The 17,291-nt window shown below is 44.3% G+C and overlaps 1 protein-coding gene and 1 long non-coding RNA gene across 7 annotated transcripts in view; both read right to left on the minus strand.

Annotated features, from left to right (window-relative positions):
• The window catches only part of BTNL2 (butyrophilin like 2), a 1,264,829-nt gene that overhangs the window by 717,782 nt on the left and 529,756 nt on the right, over window positions 1–17,291 (minus strand). The window lies entirely within an intron of this gene.
• Window positions 2,667–16,484, minus strand: LOC144929294 (uncharacterized). The gene is made up of 2 exons (XR_013634554.1): window positions 15,843–16,484; window positions 2,667–3,353 (listed from the first exon to the last, which is right to left on the minus strand). It is a non-coding gene; the product is annotated as an uncharacterized LOC144929294 (long non-coding RNA).

The raw sequence follows: 17,291 nt of genomic DNA on the forward strand, positions 1-17,291 counted from the left end.
GAATCCCCCACCAAGCCCCCCGAACCCTGCCCATTGAGCCTCATACCATGCATAGGGAGCCCCCCCCGATCTCTAACCCACTGAACCCCAAACAGCGGCAGCCTGACCCACCAAGTCCCACTCCCCCAACCCCTCCCCCACGCACACACACACTGAGCCCTAACCACCTTCACCTGGACTCCCCTGTAGAGTCCCAGTCCCCCTGCACCCAGAACCCCGCACCAAGCCCCTGTATATCCAGATTCTCACACATACCTGCCCCCCACCCCCACTCAGCTGCCCGCACCCAGATTGCACCACACAGAACCCTGGTCCTCTTGAGGAATTCTGTACTGAAAAAGTAAATATTTTAAAATTCTGAGAAGTTAAGCATATTTTATTTTTCAAAATGACACAGTAACACAATAACAATATAATCACACCATTTTCAATTATTTTGGTAATTTATTTCAATGTATTTGGTGATTTGGTTTGCACAATTTTTATTTTTTTGGTACAGAATTTTTAAATTTTGGTGCAGAATTCCCTCAGGAGTACTATTTGAAATCGTCAGCCTCCATTCAAATCTGGTTTGAGCTTAGCCAAAAGAGGAGTTTCACTGATTTTCTGACTAATTGCCCCAGGCTAGCTCAGAGGACCAATCAAGGGTAGGGAAAGGCTGGGTGGAACAACAGGTTTTGAGGCTAAGTTTTGGGGTGACTTTACTTCTGCAGCGTTTTGCATTCCAGAGTCTCCTTGTGCTGTAGCGTGAACCCTCACTTCCACGCTGGGGAGTTTTGGCAGACCTAACTCAGGATTTCTGAGGTTTGTCCACTGGGGAGAGTGACTTACTGCAGGGCAACTATCAAGGAGCAGGGTTACCAACCACTCCCTTCTGCTGGCTGCTTGGCAGTTCCTGAGCCTGCTTCAGCATCTGGACCTGCTCTGTGATATCTGCTGCAGCCACTGCCTTCAGTCACCCTCAGACTCTGCTACAAAGGGGGTGGGGGGAAGGGTAGACAGAGGGAGCCCAAATGGGAGGGGAGAGATGACAGAATGTGTTCAGGGGCCAAACTGTTTCCAGAAATGGGTCAGACAGGTGGAAGCAAGGGAAGGAGAGAGTCAAAGGGGCAAAGTCAGGGGTAGGAGCCTGGGTTAAGAATTGCAGGGATGCAATGCCAGACAGGGGCAGGGGGGATAAAAGTTGTCACAAATGGAACATGTTTCCAGAACTGACCATCATAGAATATAAGGGTTGGAAGGGACCTCAGTGTGAGGATATAGATATTCAGGCTTGTCTGTAAAGGCCTATACTCTAAGAATTTAAGTGTATTCTTATCACTTGGCTAGTTATAGAGGAATAAAAGAAAGAATCAAAATCACTGTCTGCTGGTGTAAGGGCCTTCTCTTACTGTGACAGTCTGAGGCCCTGTTCTTAGGCTAAGGCCTTTGGCTAAGCAGAAGAGGCAGCCATAAGCTGGGAAGCGAACGGTCACATCCTCACATTCCAAACTAGTCACATTGAAAGAAGGTGCTATTGCGCTGTTAGGAATAAAATCCTGTCCTGATAATGCCTATCGCCTCCAGAGAAAGGGCAGTGCCTAGAAGATGTAAAAGGAAACTTAGTTTGATAGCATCCTGTCTGGCAAGAACTCACTTATCAATAGCTGGGATGTGAAATCCTCATTTCTGTATTTGTTCTATCACTGTAGTCCCCATTTCCCCATTGTTTGTATAATCTCTGTCTGGTTCTGTGATTGTTTCTGTCTGCGACATAATTAATTTTGCTGGGTGTAAACTAATTAAGGTGGTGGGATATAATTCATTACATAATCATGTTACAATATGTTAGGATTGGTTAGTTAAATTTCAGGAAAATGATTGGTTAAGGTATAGCTAAGCGGAACTCAAGTTTTACTATATAGTCTGCAGTCAATCAGGAAGTGGGTGTGTGGGGTAGAAATGGAAACAGGGAATGGGGGTGGGGAAACTGGAATCATGTTTTGCTAATGGGAGAAATGGGAACAGGGAATGGGGGTGGGGAAATTGGAATCATGTTTGGCTAAGGGCAGGAATGGGAACAAGGACACAGGTGTCAGGCTCTGTGGTGTCAGAGCTGGGAAGGGGGACACTAAGGAAGGAAACTGGAATCATGCTTGCTGGAAGTTCATCCCAATAAACATCGAATTGTTTGCACCTTTGGACTTCGGGTATTGTTGCTCTCTGTTCATGCGAGAAGGACCAGGGAAGTAAGTGGGTGAAGGAATAAGCCCCCTAACACTCAGGAGGTCATCTAGTCCAACCCCCTGCTCGAAGCAGGACCAATCCCCAAATAAATCATTCTAGTCAGGGCTTTGTTAAGCCAGGCCTTAAAAACCTCTAAGGATGGAGATTCCACTACCTCCCTAGGTAACCCATTCCAGTGCTTCACAACCCTCCTAGTGAAATAGTTTTTCCTAATATCCAACCTAGACCTCCCCCACTGCAACTTGAGACCATTACTCCTTGTTCTGTCATCTGCCACCACTGAGAACAGTCTAGCTCCATCCTCTTTGGAACCCCCCTTCAGGTAGTTGAAGGCAGCAGGCTGCTATCAAATCCTCCCCCTCACTCTTCTTTTCTGCAGACTAAATAATTCCAGTTCTCTCAGCCTCTCCTCATAAATCATGTGCTCCAGCCCCCTAATCATTTTTGTTACCCTCCGCTGGACTCTCTCCAATTTTTCCACATCCTTCTTGTAGTGTGGGGCCCAAAACTGGACACAGTACTCCAGATGAAGCCTCACCAATGCCAAATAGAGGGGGAATGATCATGTTCCTCAATCTGCTGGCAATGTTCCCACTTATACAGCCCAAAATGCTGTTAGCCTTCTGGGCAACAAGGTCACACTGTTGACTCATATCCAGCTTCTCGTCCACCTAGGTCTTTTTCTGCAGAACTGCTGCTGAGCCCTGGTCTACACTACGAGTTTAGGTCGAATTTAGTAGCGTTAGATCAATTTAATCCTGCACCCTTCCACATGACAAAGCCATTTTTGTCGACTTAAAGGGCTTTTAAAATTGATTTCTGTACTCCTCCCTGATGAGGGGATTAGCGCTGATATAGACATTGCCAAGTCGAATTTGGGGTAGTGTGGATGCAATTTGACAGTATTGGCCTCCGGGAGCTATCCCACAGTGCTCCATTGTGACCACTCTGGACAGCACTCTCAACTCGGATGCTCTGGCCAGGTACACAGGAAAAGCCCCGCGAACTTTTGAATTTCATTTCCTGTTTGGCCAGCGTGGCGAGCTCATCAGCAGAGGTGACCATGCAGTCCCAGAATCACAAAGGAGCTCCAGCATGGACCAAATGGGAGGTACTGGATCCGATCCCTATATGGGGAGACAAATCCGTGCTATCAGAACTCCGTTCCAAAAGACAAAATGTCAAAATATTTGAAAAAATCTCCAAGGGCATGATGGACAGAGGCTACAACAGGGACACACAGCAGTACTGTGTGAAAATTAAGGTGCTCAGGCAAGCCTACCAAAGAGCTAAACGGCCACTCCGGGTCAGAGCCCCAGACATGCCGCTTCTATGATGAGCTGCATGCAATTCTAGGGGGTACCCCTACCACTACCCCACCCCTGTCTGGGGACTCCAGCAAGAGGGGAGTCTCAAGCAAAAGGGATGAGGATTTTGGGGATGAGGAAGATGATGAGGAGGAGGAGGATAGCGCACAGCAGGCAAGCGGAGAATCCCTTCTCCCGACAGCCAGGAATTGTTTATCACCCTGGAGCCAACCCTCCCAAGGTGGGCTCCCAGACCATGAAGCCGGAGAAGGCACCTCTGGTGAGTGTACCTTTGTAAATATAATACATGGTTTAAAAGCAAGCATGTCTAATGATTAATTTGCCATGAAGACTTAGGATGCATTTGCGGCCAGTACAGCTACGGGAAAAGTCTGTTAACGTGTCTGGGGATGGAGCAGAAATCCTCCAGGGACATTATTAAGGGGACATTCAGAGGTGGCTGTTCCTGCTGGGCTGTTTGCCTGTGCTGAAAAGAAATCATCCCCGCTTTTAGTTACGTGGTGGGGGGACCCGTTCACGCTGAGCTGTTCGCGTTTGGCTGGCAGGGATCTTCCCTGATACTAGTCACATGGTGGGAGGAGGGGTGAAGCAATCATCCCAGAGAATTGGAGGGCGGGGGTTTAGTTGGGTTTGTTCTGCATGTCAACCCGAAAACTGCAGCCCCTCCTTTTAAATGGCCAGCCCAACGGGTGCTTGGTATGGGAAAGGAGGGAGCTGCTGTGTGAAACCATTCCCACATGTTATGAAGGTTGAAGAAGCTGAAAGACTGTGGCTTACCATGGCCGCCTGCAAGCCGAATTCTGTTGCCCGGCCCAGCGTGTGTGATCTCTCACACCAACCCGGCAGACCCTCAATATAAGAGGCAAAATGCAACCTTGTACCGAAAGCACATGTGCTATGTAATGTTAACAGCTTGGTTCACCGTGAAAGAGTCTATCCATTGTTCTCTAAAATGTGTCTTTGTAAATACTAATCTCCCTTTTTTTCCTCCCACAGCTGCAAATGTTTCAATGCTCCCCCTATCATCTCCATCTCAGAGGCTAGCGCAGATAAGAAGGTGAAAAAACGCACTCGCGATGAAATGTTCTCTGAGCTCATGCAGTCCTCCCGCACTGAAAGAGCTCAGCAGAATGCATGGAGGCAAACAATGGCAGAGTCCAGGAAAGCAGAAAATGAACGCAAGGACAGGAGGGATGAGCAAAATGAGAGGTGGCAGCAGCGTGATGAGAGAAGGCAGGATGCAATGCAGAGGCTACTGGGGGATCAAACTGATATGCTCCGGTGTCTGATGGAGCTGCAGGAAAGGCAGCAGGAGCACAGATGGCCGCTGCAGCCCCTGTGTAACTGCTCGCCCTTCTCCCCAAGTTCCATCGCCTCCTCACCCAGACGCCCAAGAACGCGGGGGATGGCTCCGGGCACCCAACCACTCCACCCCAGAGGACTGCCCAAGCAACAGAAGGCTGGCATTCAATAAGTTTTGAAGTGCAGTGTGGCCTTGTCCTTCCCTTCTGCCCCACCCCTCCTGGGCTACCTTGGAAGTTATCCCCCTATTTGTGTGATGAATTAATAAAGAATGCATAATCTTGAAACAACGACTTTATTGCCTCTGCAAGCGGTCCAATCCTCTAATTTGCCTAGGTCCCTCTGTATCCTATCCCTACCCTCCAGCATATCTACCACTCCTCCCAGTTTAGTGTTGTCTGCAAACTTGCTGAGGGTGCAATCCACACCATCCTCCAGATCATTAATGAAGATATTGAACAAAACCAGCCCCAGGACCGACTCTTGGGGCACTCCATCTCAGCACTCCCACCCTTCCCCCAGAGTTCCCAAAGGCAGGGTTGAGCCCCATGTCTAGACAAGGCTGCCCTTCTCTGTCTGGAATGATGCAGTCAGCTTCTAAGGGAGGTCTCATTCAGTGACAGATTTTACACCCACACCATCCTATAGTGCAAGTTTATTCTTTATGATCCTATGGCTTCAATGCTGACTGAGTTCCTGGGTTGTCCATCCCCTGAGCCCAGGGCGTGTTCCCAGGGAAGGTCAAGTGATGAATTCATATGGGGAGCAATGAATGCTCACTTCTGCAGGAAAAGAACTATAATCAAATAAAAAGAATGAGGAGTCCTTGTGGCACCTTAGAGACTAACAAATGTATTTGAGCATAAGCTTCCATGGGCTAAAACCCACTTCATCGCAACACCCATTGTTTCATGTTCTCTGTGTATAGATATATCTTCCTACTGTATTTTCCACTGCATGCATCCCATGAAGTGGGTTTTAGCCCACGGAAGTTTATGCCCAAATAAATTTGTTAGTCGCTAAGGTGCCACAAGGACTCCTCGTTCTTTTTGCTGATACAGACTAACACAGCTGCCACTCTGAGACCTATAGTCACTGGAACAGAGTTCTGCACCCTGCATCTTCTATCTGCCAGTGCCCTGACCACCAGGGTACAGAGTCATTGTTGCTTTCTTCACTTTCTTGCTCTGGCTCAGTGACTTTTCATTATTTATTCACAGTGGAACAGCTTCACCAGGAGAGACTAAGGGAACCTCTCATCAGAACATTCTATAGCTCAGTGCTTGGGGCTTTCATCTAAGGCAGATGTGAACAAACTATGACCCGCGGGCCACATCCGGCCTGCCCGTCCTCAAGGGACCGTCCTGCCCGGCCCTTGAGCTCCCAGCCAGGGAGGCTAGCCCCCGACCCTTCCCCTGCTGCCCCCCCTCCCCCGCAGGCACTCCGGCCACGGTGGCGGCACAGCTGCCAGTCCTGCCGCTCTGAGCAGCATGGTAAGGGGGCAGGGAGCAGGGGGGGGCCGGGGGGGGGGGGTTGGATAGGGGCAGGGGTCCCAGGGGGCGGTCAGGGGACAAGGAACAGGGGGGGTTGGATGGGTCGGGGATTCTGAGTGGAATTCTGAGGGGGGCAGTCAGGGGGCGGGAAGTGGGAGGGGGCGGATAGGGGGCAGGGCCCAGGCTGTTTGGGGAGGCCCTCCGTACAGTTTCACAACCCTGATGTGGCCCTTGGGCCAAAAAGTTTGCCCACCCCTGACCTAAGGAGTCACTTGCACTCAGTAGGAGACCCTTTCTCCCCACCAAGCAGAGTGTAATTGAACCTAAATCTCCCACTCCCACTAGTCTAAAAGTTATAAAGGATCTGCCTCTGGATTTTGCATGAGTCCCATTCCAGTATGCTCAGAACACATATAACGGATCAGGCCCCACAGGTGTCCCACTGCCTGTCTTCTGGTTTAAGGATCCCACTGGTGCTTAGACATGAGTTAGGTGACTGGATGCCTAGAGTGAGGCAGCAGTGCTCATGCCCAGAAGCAGAAACTTAGATGCCATGTTGGCATTCAGTGAGTTTCATGTGCCTAGAGGGGTAGGTGGCAGCTAAGCAGGGGTTGTCTGGATTTCACTGGCACCTAATTCTGGGAGTTAGGCACCTAAATCTGGGCTTTAGGCACCTAAGTCCCTTAGTGATCTGGGTTTTCACCTCTCTGTGCCTCAGTTTCTCTATCTGTAAAATGGGGATAGTGAAATTTATGTCCATTGTAAAATACTTGAGGTCCAATGATGAAAAGACAGAAGCTGACAGGCATGAGATTGTTTTTCAACATGAGTGACTGGATCAGTTTCAGAGGAAGAAGAAGGATTGCAAGTGCTTTGGAGAATAGGATTAAAATTCAAAATGATTTGGACAAACTGGAGAAAGGTCTGAAGTAAATCAGATGAAATTCAATAAGGACAAATGCAAAATACTACACTTAGGAAGGAACAATCATTGCACGCATACAAAATGGGAAATGACTGCCTAGGAAGGAGTATTGCGGAAAGGGATTGGGGGTCATAGTGGATTGCAAGCTAAATATGAGTCAACACTGTAACGCTGTTGCAAAAAAACCAAACATCATTCTGGGATGTATTAGCAGGAATGTTGTAAGCAAGACATGCAAAAAAAAAAAGGAGGACTTGTGGCACCTTAGAAACTAAAAAATTTATTTGAGCATAAGCTTTCGTGAGCTATAGCTTACTTCATTGGATGCATTCAGTGGAAAATATAGTGGGGAGATATATACAGAGAACATGAAACAATGGGTGTTACCATACGCTCTGTAACAAGAGTGATCAGGTAAGGTGAGCTATTACCAACAGGAGAGTGCGGGGGGGACTTTTGTAGTGATAATCAAGGTGAGCCATTTTCAGCAGTTTACAAGAACATCTGAGGAACAGGGGGTAGGGGGGAACATGGGGAAATAGTTTTACTTTGTGTAATGACCCATCCACTCCCAGTCTTTATTCAAGCCTAAGTTAATTGTATCCAGTTTGCAAATTAATTCCAATTCAGCAGTCTCTTCTTGGAGTCTGTTTTTGAAGTTTTTTTGTTGAAGAATTGCCACTTTTAGGTTTGTAATCGAGTGACCAAAGAGATTGAAGTGTTCTCTGACTGGTTTTTGAATGTTGTAATTCTTGACGTCTGATTTGTGTCCATTTATTCTTTTACATAGAGACTGTCCAGTTTGGCCAATGTACATGGCAGAGGGGAATTGCTATCACATTGGTAGATGTGCAGACATGAGAAGTAATTCTTCCGCTCTACTCTGTGCTGATTAGGCCTCAGCTGGAGTATTGTGTCCAGTTTTGAGCGCCACATTTCCGGAAAGATGTGGACAAATTGGAGAAAGTCCGGAGAAGAGCAACAAAAATGATTAAAGGGCTAGAAAATGTGACCTATGAGGGAGGATTGAAAAAAATTGGGTTTGTTTAGTCTGGAGAAGAGAAGACTGAGGGGGGGCATGATAACAGCCTTCAAGATATAAGGTTGTTACGAGGAGGAGGGAGAAAAATTGTTCTCCTTAACCTCTGAGGATAAGACAAGAAGCAATGGGCTTAAATTGCAGCAAGGGCGGTTTAGGTTGGACATTAGGAAAAACTTCCTAACTGTCAGAGTGGTTGTCAAGGTTCCTCCCCCACTCTGAACTCTAGGGTACAGATGTGGAGACTTGCATGAAAGACCCCCTAAGCTTATTCTTACCAGCTTAGGTTAAAATCTTCCCCAAGGTACAAGGTTTGCCTTGTCCTTGAACAGTATGCTGCCACCACCAAGCGTTTTAAACAAAGAACAGGGAAAGAGACCTCTTGGAGTCATCTTCCCCCAGAATATCCCCCCCCCCCCCCAAGCTCAACACCCTGTTTCCTGGGAAAGGCTTGATAAGAATCCTCACCAACTGGTACAGGTGAACACAGACCCAAACCCTTGGATCTTAAGAACAATGAAAAATCAATCAGGTTCTTAAAAGAAGAATTCTGATTAAAGAAAAGGTAAAATAATCACCTGTGTAAAATCAGGATGGTAAATACCTTACAGGGCAATCAGATTCAAAACATAGAGAATCCCTCTAGGCAAAACCTTAAGTTACAAAAAGATACAAAAAGAGGAATACACATTCCCGCCATCACAGCTTATTTTACAGGCCATTAAACAAAAGAAAATCTAACGCATTTTCTAGCTAGATTACTTACTAACTTTACAGGAATTGTAAGGCTTGCATTCCTGGTCTGTTCCCAGCAAAAGCATCACACAGACAGACCAATCCCTTTGTCCCCCCCTCCAGATTTGAAAGTATCTTGTCCTCTCATTGGTCATTTTGGGTCAGGTGCCAGCGAGGGTACCTTAGCTTCTCAACCCTTTACAGGTGAAAGGGTTTTGCCTCTGGCCAGGAGGGATTTTATAGCACTGTATACAGACAGGTGGTTACCCTTCCCTTTATATTTATGACAGTGGTTAAGCACTGGAATAAATTGCCTAGGGAGGTGGTGGAATCTCCATCATTGGGGATTTTTAAGAACAGGTTGGACAAACATCTGTCAGGGATGGTCTAGATAATACTTAGTCCTGCCTTGAGTGCAGGGGACTGGACTAGATGACCTCTCAAGGTCCCTTCCAGTTCTAGGATTTCTATGATTCTATGATTCTAATTTCTGCTAGCCGGACTGGGGAAACTGGAAAGGGAGACTGTGAAGAAATGAGGTGAAAATGCCACCAAATTTTCCAAAGAAATTTCCCATCTTAACAAGCTGATCAGTGAGATGGAAGGGAAGTGCCAGCAGCCAACAGCCAGCAAGTGAATTCCTGCAGGGGAAGAAGCTTATCTAAGAAATGCAGGTGGAGAAGCTTATCTAAGAAATGCAAACAGACCTGGAGAAAGGAGGGGCTGTGGGCAGCTGGGTTAAAAAGCTGAGCACAGAAAGCATGCATTCAGAGGCAGCCTGAACCTTTTCGAGCAGGCCTGAAAAATGACACATTTTCACCCCTATGACATATACTCAATTCCTGTCCACCATTATCTCCTGACTCTGCACAGGACTGGCCTAATGAGCAGGGCTAGGGTCAGTGAGATGATCTTAGAAAGACTTTACTGACTTAGTGTGTGTGTGTGCGTGTGCATCTGTGCATGCATCCTCTTTTACGCGGCTCCTGCTGCAGAGAAAATGATAGTCCAGTAGTTCAGGTGTTGGTTAACCTGAGAGACCCAGGCTTAATTCCTGCTCTGTGTGAACTCAGACAAGTCATTTCTTCTGCCTGTGCCTGACTTTTCCTCTTCTAAAGTAGGAATAAAAACCCTTCCCCACCTTCCAGAGGTGTTGTGAGACTGAACGTATCAAAGCTTGGGAGGTGCTCAGATAGTGCAGGGATGAGAGCCGGAGAAGCACCTGCAGTAGCTAGAAGTGGAGGCATTTCCTTCCCACATCAAAGCACTAACAAATCACATTGGGTTGTCTCCAACTTTCCTGATTTCACCCTGACTCTTTCAATAGCTGGCATTTCTCTTAATGCCCCAGCTCTTGCAATCCTATGGTGAGAGGAGAATCTCAGCTCTCATTCTAACAACAGTCAGTTTCTTGCTCTTGTGGTGAAGTAGAAAAACTTGAGAACACGACTAGAAGAAAATCTCAGTGCTCAGAAAACCAAAAAGTCCAAAATGTATTTTTTTAGAAAATAAATCTCATGTTTCCTTTAGTTAATCTCATGATTTTTGAACACTTGGTGCTTGCAAAATTGCATTGGCATTGATCAGTTTATGTCTTTCTTTCTTTCTTTCTTTCTTTCTTTCTTTCTTTCTTTCTTTCTTTCTTTCTTTCTTTCTTTCTTTCTTTCTTTCTTTCTTTCTTTCTTTCCAAATAGTGCAAATATATCAAAATACCAGATTTATCATAACACACAAAGTAAGTAAAGAGGGTTAGACTAAAGGGAGGGGAGGAGAAGCAACTTACCTACGTTAAGGGTCTACATTAATATAGACCTCTAAAAAGTGAGCCCAAATGTCTTTGAATTTTTCAGGCCTTCCCCCTGTACAGAATGCTGGTCATTCATTAGGTGTGAGCTCAGCCATATCACTGAGCTGGGCATAAATGTTTGGTGTGGACTGAGTTGTCCATTTTTGCAGGACTAATTTTCCAGTAACCAAAGCTGCACACTGGAACCACACCCCCTTCTTACCAAATATTCCTGATACATGGAGGTTATGTCCAAGAATAAAACATAAGAGGGAGGGCTCCAACTTAGCATCCAATATCAATTTGGTCCTTTTACCCACCTCATCCCAGAATTTCCCAAAGCATATGAGCTATTGTAGCACCAAGACAGTTAAATTTCTAATAGTGATCAACATTTAGGAAGCCCTCTACCATTAGCCTATGTGGGGACCAGTTTATTTGAAAGGTGGTCTGCAGTTGCTTTCTTTAACAGTAGATACAATTGTATTCCATTGCGTCGGAGATATCTGTGTATCCAAATCTCTATTCCAAGCAGCTCTTGAGTTATCAGTCTTTGACTGAGCTTTTTAGGCCAGAAAACCGTAAAAGGATAAAACCGCTGGCTGAATAAATCCAGGAAGTTTCCTACAAAATAATAAACGTTCTGGAGGTTCTGGAGCTCCCAATACATCCAATCCAAATACATTGGTAAACCAATGTTTTAACTGTTATTTAAATGTTCCAGAACAGGGCAAGGCAAATTGTTACTGTAGGTCTACAAATGGTTTAAACTGATTACTGTCAATTAGCCAAGACACAGTCATAATTCCTCTCTCCATCCAATCCCTCCACATCAAAGTTTTGCCATTGATTTTAAATACAGGATTACACCATAGAACCGCTTCTACATGGAAGGAAGAATGGAAGCAGAACTTTCTAACTACATTTGACCAGGCTTGTTCTGCAGCAACTCTTGTAGGAGCTCATGAGCCAATAAATCTATAATAATTTGAACCTACAATCATAGGCGCAGACTTTCACTGTTCCCGGTGGGTGGTTGACCCCACCCCCGCCCCCGCCCCTGCCTCTGCACAGCCCTCACCCCACCCCCATCCCATCCCTTTCCCAAAATCCCCGTTCCATTCCACCCCCTTCCCAGAAGACCCAGCCCCTGCCCCCCCTCTTCTCTGCCTCCTCCCCTGAGCCCACCGTGTCCCCGCTCCTCCCTGCTCCCTCCTGGAAAGTCCTAAGTGCTGCCAAACAGCACTGGGAGGTAGGCAGAGGAGTGGAGACATGGCTTGTTTGTGGGGGGGGAGGAGTTGAGGTGGGATGGGGGGTGAGGGGAGCTTGGCTGCCAGTGGGTGCAGAGTGCTCACTAATTTTTCCCTGTGGGTGCTCCAGCCCCGGAGCACCGGTGGAGTCGGTGCCTATGCCTACAATGCATGAAAAGGGGAGAGAGAGTACTAATTCTCGTTCAATGTAAATTCACGGTGGGGTTAGTACAGTTATATGTAACAGCCCCAAAGATGACTTAACAAAAAGGAGGTAGAATAATTAAGGCTAAGATGTGTAATAAACTTGTTGGATCATATTAAAGAAGTTCTGTATTAAAATCACAAATGAGTTTGATTCCCCATAGTTCAAATTCCAGGGTATTACTAATTAAGAGGTCTCTTGGTTTTTGGTACTGTTTCTCTCCCTCTATGTGTGAAACTTGCAAGCTGCTAACTGTGTTAGTACATTCTAAGACAGAGTCTGTTCTCAAAGCAATTCACAGAGAGAGAGACTCAAAACAATACTCTAACAACAGAAACAGCACCCAGAGACTCCCCGCCCTTTTGTTGTATTAACAATTGTCATTAAAATAGAGATAGAGGATGTATGTAGATGGATGCTTGTTGTGGATAATAACTGAATGATCAGGGAGGTGCCAGCCTAAGAATCCAGTGTCCATCGGCTGAAGAAGGCGTCAAGTGGAAATAACCAGAGGACCCCCCGGAGGGCAGACTGGAATCCACCCAACAGCCTCAAGAATGGGAGAACCAAAGAACAAGATAACATCTTGGAGCCGTCAGGAATGTGCTATCTGCTGATTGATTCAGCAACAGCATGATGAAGCAATTCCCATAGACTGGCATAGGAAGAAACTCCTATAAAAATAGACTCTAAAAAGTGAGAACTTTGGGGTCTGATTCTGCAAACCAACTTCCAGGAGCATCAGATGAGCATCTGACAAGGCCCTGCTCCCTCCTCATGTCCAGGCCACCTGGCCAGTGGCTTGGCATGAGCAACTCTAAGGCTGGTAACTATGATAACAACCTTGCAGAACCTGTGTGTGTGTGTTTGTATGAATGAATGTGTGAATAAATATGAGACTGAATGGAATGTTATAGCTATAACTAACTGCTTACTATGATTCTTTCTGTATTCACAATAACTGTGGTATTTTGCCTTTTTCCCTTTAATAAGATCCTGCTGGTTTTTATTTTATTGGTATAACAAACTAAAATTCATGGAAGCCGTGACCTGTCTGTGACTTTTGCTGCCGCAGCTTCATGGTTTCTCCTGCCACCATGGTGGCTGGGAGCTGCGGGGGTTCCCCCTGCCCCTCCCCGTGTGCAAGGCTGTCATGCATGTGCATCGCTGGAACCTTGCCAGGGCCCTGCTGGTTGCCTTGGCCCCAGGGCCTGAAGCAGAAAAGGTCACAGAGGATTCCTTGACTTCTGTGACCTCCATGACATAAACATAGCATTAAGGACAATTAGTCAAGTAGGGGAAATGAAATCCCCACAGAGATAGGGGGACGGGGGAGCTGTAATTTGTTCAGAGCCAAGCTAGGTTTCTTGGCTGCTCCTGAAAGAAATATTCTAAAAATATTATTGAATTTCTTAAAATAAATGAGGAATGGAAACAGGGAGACAGCTCAGGACTTATGACATTCTGGGAACAACGGTCATTTCCAAAGCAGCCTTAGTGTCAATGAGCATCAGACTTTTAAAACACTGATTCCAGTTTAAGTAAGTTTTTAGCATGTAAAAAGAAAAGGAGGACTTGTGGGACCTTAGAGACTAACAAATTTATTAGAGCATAAGCTTTCGTGAGCTATAGCTCATTTCATCGGATGTAGCTCACGAAAGCTTATGCTCTAATAAATTTGTTAGTCTCTAAGGTGCCACAAGTCCTCCTTTTCTTTTTACGGATACAAACACGGCTGCTACTCCGAAACCTGTTTTTAGCATGTGAATTTCACTTCACTCCTTAGACATATAGCCCCAGCTCCTGCAAGCTCATCATCACAGGCAGATGCTAATGCCCATATGAAGCCCCCGTGACTCTCCACACCAGCACAGGGGGCTGACTGCAGGATCAGAATCCTAATGGTATTGTTTTCACAAAAGCCTCCAGGGCTGTAATGTTACCAGCTTTCCTGCTTTTTCAATTCTCAATCAGTTTCTCAACTTTCAATGAACTAGTCATTGAACTAAACTAGTTGAATAAACTCTAAAGAAGAAAATATTCTCTCTTCACCTGCATAAGAGAACACTGCTCTCTAAAGCCGGTTTAGCATTTCAACAAACTCTGGTTCCAGGTTCCTAGCCTGTGACTTCCACCAGTTCAGTGGTTTGCCTTTCTTTAAAACTTCTCCGGGACATGTGTACTGCTTGAATATTATTTTATGTATATCTAATTTAAATGCTTTTAGTAGATTAGAGATCGAGTTTAGGCCATAACATATGTTGTCATAATTTTCAATTTAATTTTCATTTGATACATTTTGATCCCTCAGGGAGCACTCAGGCCATAGTCTTAAACTTTTCTCTGGAACCACGAGGGCTAGAAATGTAATTCTACTTTAAATGAAATCTGAAATTTGCACAATCTCAAAACTAGAGATGCCAGGCTTCAGAAAAATCACCAAATATTGTGAGACAAAATAAAATCCCCAAACTCACAAGAATATTATGTGAGCTGACAATACTGTAGCTGGACAAAAAAAGTTCAACAAAAATGATTTTTCACATGATTTTTAGGAAAATATTCAAAATGATTTTTCTGATCATTTCAATGAAATTATGCTAAATGAAAAAAATATTTCACATTGATTCAAAATGAGACATTGTATTTAAATGGAATAAAAGATTTTATTAACCAGTTCTCCTATCCTTTCTAAAAAGATACACAGAGGGGGAAATGATAGTTGAAGAAAAAGAAAAACTAAAAACAAAATTTTGTTTTAATAATATTTGATTAAAAATTGAAAAATCCATAAAATATTTCAAATAAAATAGAAATAATTTTAAAATACATTTTCACAATAATAATTCCATTTTTCCCAACTAGCTTTACTTCTATGGATTTCTTTATGAAATCTCACCTCCAATGGATTTTCACACAAAAGGAGCTTATCTGTCACACAATATATAAATTTGCCTCTTTTTTATTATGTTATGAAATCCCCTATTCAGCAACACTCTCAAACACAGGATCAAACTTAGACACATGCTTAATTCCCATGATTTAATCAGGAGAAAAGGATGCAATTTTCTATTTTGATTGATTCTGGAAATAATTTTCCTTTTTTCCCTTGAAAGTATCAGAAGCAAAAGGATTCAGCCCCACAGTCAGCTCTAGAAAACTGAAATGACAACAGGCAGAAAAATAGACTGATAACCACTGGATTTGGCGCAGTAACTTTCTTCCTGTATTCTAAATACTGGAAGTTATTTTTTTACAAATCTTTTCCCTGACATCACTGAGAACAGAATGAGGCCCAGGGTTCTTCAATAAAACAAAATAGCAAAATAAACAAATTATTAATTCAACCTGCTGTACAAATCTCATGGTACACTGCTACGAAAATGAGCAATGCATTTGAATGTTAATCAATTTGAATGTACATGTATTGTAGTGTTAATAAAGAGTGGAACAAATTATCAGAGGATTATTTAATCTTCAAATTGTCCAAGCAACAAGCAGTGTATATTAGGAGTTGGTTACAAAGAGTCATTCTGAAGCAAAATTAACCTACCTGATTGTAAAACTTCTCAGAAGGAGCAATCTTCAGGACGTGGTCAGACGTCACTGGTTTTGTTGAGATAATTGCGTTTTGAGTCAGTAGTCCAGTTTATCAAATTTTACAGCTAATTCTGGTAATAAAATAGCTACAGAGTTTTCTCATTGCTTTTCCTTACACTTGTTTAAATAAATATGTTTGTGTTCCAGACCAATAAATGTGCTTTCCTCTTCTCGCAGCATTTGCAGAGTTTGAAAGAGAAAGTAAAACGGTAACTGGAAAGTTGCAGTAATTTCACATCCTGTCACAAGGGGCGATTAGATAGATTAAAGAAACAACTCCACAGTCCTGCTGAGCTGGAAGCAAATGCACAGGCAGAGTCAAGCATCCAGGTGGCCCAAGTTACCTGAATCCATTAATGATTTCAAAGAGACTCTTCCTGCTTTTTTGTGAACTACAATAAATGGAATGGGGGGAAAAAACCCACCTTTGTTATCATAGAGTTAAGGTTTCCCAAAGAAGCTCATACCCTTCCAGAACATCAAGTGCATCAAAAGTCGTTTGCAATGTTGTTGTAGCCATGTTGGTCACAGGATATTAGACAGACAAAGTGGATGAGGTAATCTCTCTATTGGACCAAGTTCTATTGGTAATAAAGACAAGTTTTTGAGCCATAAAGACCTGAAGAAGAGCTCTGTGTAGCTTGAAAATGTGTCTCTTTCACCAACAGAAGTTGGTCCAATAAAAGATATTACCTTACCCACCAGGTGTCTCTAAGTTCATCAAAACTCAGACTTCTGAAAACCAGGACATACAGAGTTAATGCAGAGTTGACTCTGCTCCACTGGAGCTGGCAATACTTACGATGAATTTTCTGCATACACTCCAACGGCCTTCACTGTGTTAGGTACACCTGTGTTGAGTGGTGGATGAATTAGGTGGAGCACCTTGGGAGATCTCTGAGTCTGATATGAGGAGAGTGGGGGGGTTAGTTTGAGAAGTGTCTCAGAGCTCTGATTGTGATATGAAATCTGAGTCTGCACACACCCACCCATACTCCATATACGCTATCAAAGGAAAGAGGGGCATCTTTAAAAATCTAGCCATTAGAGCCCAGTTCTGCTTCCTCGTATCTCACATATTCTCATTGGCTTTGTTGGGAGTTCTGGTGGTGCAAAAAGTGGAATTGCTGGACCTCAAATTATCAGCATTACAGTAACTCGTCACCTAACACTGTAATTATGTTCCTGAAAAATGTGAATTTATGCAAAATGATATTAAGCAAATCCAATTTCCCCATAAGAATTAATGTAAATAGGGGGAGTTAGGTTTCAGGGAAATTTTTTTCACCAGACAAAAGACATTATATACATATACAGTATAAATTTTAAACAATTTTAAATGAACAGTTTAATATTGTACACAGCAATAAATGATTGTGAAGCTTGGTTGAGGTGGTGGAAT

Source organism: Lepidochelys kempii, chromosome 14 (assembly GCF_965140285.1).
Source record: "Lepidochelys kempii isolate rLepKem1 chromosome 14, rLepKem1.hap1, whole genome shotgun sequence".
Classification (NCBI taxonomy): Eukaryota; Metazoa; Chordata; order Testudines; family Cheloniidae; genus Lepidochelys; species Lepidochelys kempii.